Source organism: Ipomoea nil, unplaced genomic scaffold, assembly GCF_001879475.1.
Source record: "Ipomoea nil cultivar Tokyo-kokei standard unplaced genomic scaffold, Asagao_1.1 scaffold2792, whole genome shotgun sequence".
Classification (NCBI taxonomy): Eukaryota; Viridiplantae; Streptophyta; class Magnoliopsida; order Solanales; family Convolvulaceae; genus Ipomoea; species Ipomoea nil.
The window spans coordinates 2,878,139-2,881,994 of NW_017619220.1; the positions used below are offsets into that span (position 1 = coordinate 2,878,139).

General features: G+C 43.6%; 1 protein-coding gene across 1 annotated transcript in view; it reads left to right on the forward strand.

The window, feature by feature from the left end:
* The first annotated feature begins 3,815 nt into the window (after window positions 1–3,815).
* LOC109157812 (dehydration-responsive element-binding protein 1E-like) overlaps window positions 3,816–3,856 on the forward strand; it is a 644-nt gene continuing 603 nt past the window's right edge. The window contains exon 1 of the mRNA XM_019305653.1: window positions 3,816–3,856. This exon is cut by the window's right edge and continues 603 nt beyond it. The gene's annotated coding sequence lies outside the window, so the exon portion shown is untranslated.

A 3,856-nucleotide genomic window follows, 5' to 3' on the forward strand; every position in this document is an offset into this window, starting at 1 on the left:
GACATCGCCGCCAAAGAATATCCAGTGTGAAAAATTCAGAAGGTCTTTTACTTACCACCCAGGAAGACATACAGCAGGAGGTAGTAAATTTCTATACGACCCTCTTTTCGGCCGAGGACTGTCCAGGGTCATCCGCCCTTGTGGACTGCCTCTCTTCGAGGTTGACTGATCGCGAAGCACAATCTCTCCTAGCGCCTCTCTCCCGCGAAGAGGTAAAAGAAGCGGTTTGGAAACTGGACCCGGACAGCGCAGCGGGACCGGATGGTTTTTCAGGTGCTTTTTACAGAGACTGTTGGGACCTGGTTCACGAAGATATTTTTTGGGCAGTGCAGGATTTTTTTGTTAGTGTCCTGATTCCCCGAGCAATGGCAAGTGCACAAATAGTCCTAATCCCGAAGAAGTCAAATCCAGACTCCTTTGCTGATTACAAGCCTATTTGCCTGTGCACTTTCATCAGTAAAGTTTTCACAAGGGTAATCTCTTCTAGGTTGGCTATCGTCCTTCCGAATTTGATTTCCAAGGAGCAAGAGGGTTTTGTGCAAGGCCGCAATATTCAGGATAACATCTTATTGGCCTTGGAATTAATGCAATATCTTGACAAGAAATGTCGGGGTTTAAATGTTGTTGTTAAGTTGGATATGATGAAGGCTTTCGACAGGGTATCCTGGCCTTTTTTGCAAGCTGTCTTATTTAAACTGGGCTTCCCGACAATGTTTGTGAATGTGGTGATGCGTAATCTGGAAGCAACGAGACTATCGGTTTTGGTTAATGGGGTGAGTTGTGGATTTTTTCAGCCGACTAGAGGTGTCAAGCAAGGCGACCCGCTATCTCCTCTCTTATTTATTCTGGCCTCGGAGGCTCTATCGCGCTCCCTAATTTTAAAGATGGGAGTAGGGTTGTTGTCTCCTTATGCCACGCACCCAGACTGTCCCGTAATCACCCACCTTGCTTTTGCCGACGACATAGTCATTTTTGTCAATGGCTCATCGGCCTCCCTAAAGGCCCTTGCCAATGTTCTTGATCTTTATCAACAAGGATCAGGACAAAAAATTAATTTCCATAAGAGCTTTTTTGTTACTTCCAGGAGATGCCCAACTGCTAGGGCCAGTAATATGTCGAGAATTCTGGGAATGCAACAATCCTCGTTGCCGTTCCGGTATCTTGGTGTCAGCCTTTTTAAAGGAAGGAATCGGCCTCTCTATTATCAGCATCTCCTTGAAAAGGTCGACACGCGTCTCCAGAGCTGGCAGAGAAAGCTGTTATCGCCGGGAGGCCGGCTAATTTTGATTCGTCATATTTTGTCTTCAATCCCGTTGTTTACTATTGCGTCGGTTCTCTTGCCTAGACAGACAAAACGCTCTCTTGAAACAAAATTTGCAAATTTCTTATGGGGAGTGGACAATGGTAAGCCAAAGCGGCACTGGGCTTCCTGGAGGAAGCTATGTTATCCCGAGGATGAGGGGGGGCCTAGGAATTCGTTCAATCGACACAATCCAGAAGGCTGCCTTCGCGAAGCTGTTGTTCAATTTGCTTCGAGGGGGGTCTTTGTGGTGTGATTTTTTGGAGTCCTTGTACCTTAATCGTCCTAGTTTGGCTCCCTCACTCACTTGGAAGAAGATGCAGCAGGCACATGACTTTGTGGATATTAACGTTGTTTACAAAGGTGATTCAGTGGTCTGGTCGCTGGCTCCTTATGGTGATTTTACTACTGCATCGGCATATGAAGCCCTCAGGCCGAAGGCAGGCAGAAGCTTATCGGCGCGCTGCATTTGGGGAGACGGGGTGCCCTAAAAAATCTCAATCTTCATGTGGCGGCTCCTACGCCAATTTTTGCCTTTCCCAGATGTCATTCAAAATTTTGGTGTTTGCCTTCCTTCCATCTGTCCTCTTTGTTCAAATGCCTCAGCGGATCTTAGTCACTGTTTGCTCGCCTGCCCAGTTGCCCAGCAGGTTTGGAGACACTTTCGCAATCTTTTTGGTTTGGGGAATCCTACTGCTGATTCAATAAGAGTTGAATGTCATTCTTGGTGGCTGTTCGCGGTTCCGGGATCGGCGACGGCTTGGTGCGCAAACTTAATACCGAGCCTTGCACTATGGACCTTATGGTGTTCTTACAACTAGGGCCTTCATGATGGCCGAGCTCCACCTGCAGTAGAAATCGTTAGGCGTGTTAAACGCGACTTGCTGGCTATCTCCACCACCCATAAGCTTAAGCGATCAAGTTCGAGCGACGATCCTCTTCTGGCGATAGGTCTGGTGGCGCGTTTTACGCCTCCGCCGAGACTTCTTTCGATATGGGTTAAATGGTTGACCCCGCCTGCCGGCCGATTAAAGCTTAACACTGATGCGGCTTTCACGACGGATGCTTCTGCCGGTGGGGCGTGCTTACGGGACTCTCGGGGCATTCTTCAAATTAGCTTATGCTTCCGTCTTGATGCTGCCTCGGCTTTGGAAGCTGAGACTGTCTCGCTGCGTTTAGCTTTGCAATGGTGTGAGGCGTTTGCTAAATACCCGTTCATGGTTGAAGTGGACTCGCTGGCCCTCGCCACTTTAGTGTTGGGGGAGCAAACAAGGATTCCATGGAGGATAAAAGACGAGATTCTTTCTATTCGATCTAGCCTTGCTACTTGGGGCTCCACGATAGGACATGTCTATCGGGAAGCAAACCAGGTGGCAGATGCTTTAGCGACAGCTGGTTTGAGTTTTCCATCTTCCAGAATTTTTTATGACGCTAGCTCTTTGCCCGAAAAGGCCAGGTTAGCAGTTTTGTATGATCAAAGGAGCTTTGCCTCTCATCGGGCTGTTCGCCGGCAATAAAGTCTGTTCTCGTTTTAAAAAAAAAAAAAAAAGATTACTCCCTCCTTTAAAATTTGAATGGTGTTCATATAACCGCGGCAATATAGATAGACTAGGAAATCAATATAAATAAAGAGAACTTTAAATGATAATTAATTGAGTATAAAAATTTAACCTACGGGGAAATTGTTATATATATCCCTCCATAATATGTCAATTATAAATGTCATCCTGAATTATTAGTGGTGTAAATATTGCCTCTCAATTTTTAAAACGGTACATATATTGCCCCTCCAGTACCGTTTGGGAGGGGCAATATAAGTACCGTTTTGAAAATTGAGGGGCAACATTTACGCTACGGAATGTCACTATATGCATTGTTTTGAAAATTGAATGGCAACATTTACACCACTAATAATTTAGAGATGACATTGATAATTAACATATTATGGAAATACATAAATTACAATTTTCCCTTTAACCTACACTTTTCTAATTGCATTGGAACTAATCTACTAACATTTATACTTATTATACATCACTTTTATATTTAACTAGCTAAAATATTAATTTCTTGATAAGATACACCCGCCTTTAATGGGTAAATGACTGAAATGTGCTATGACCACCCTCTATTTCCCAAATTGTGTGCTGACTTTTTTTTTTTTTTGACAAAAATGTGTAAAACTAAGTTGGGACTTGTGTTTTTGCATGTGTCCCGGCAAATTTTTTTTTTTTTTCGTATTTACGTAAAACGCAAGAAGGACTTGCGTTTTCTATATTGAATACGTAAAACACATTTGGAAAATGCATTTTAGGTTGAGATACGGTATAGGGAAAAACGCAACTGGAATTTGCGTTTTACGTATAATACTATAATGCGTATAATGCGTTTTGCGTTTGCTTTCCACTTCCTCCTCACGGAAACAGCTAATAATGTTTTTCCACGTACCATAATCTATAATTCTATATATCTTATGTAATACCACCTACCCACACTCACTCTCGGATAAACTAACGCTATTATTTTACGTTGCTCTGATGGATAATAATTGATATA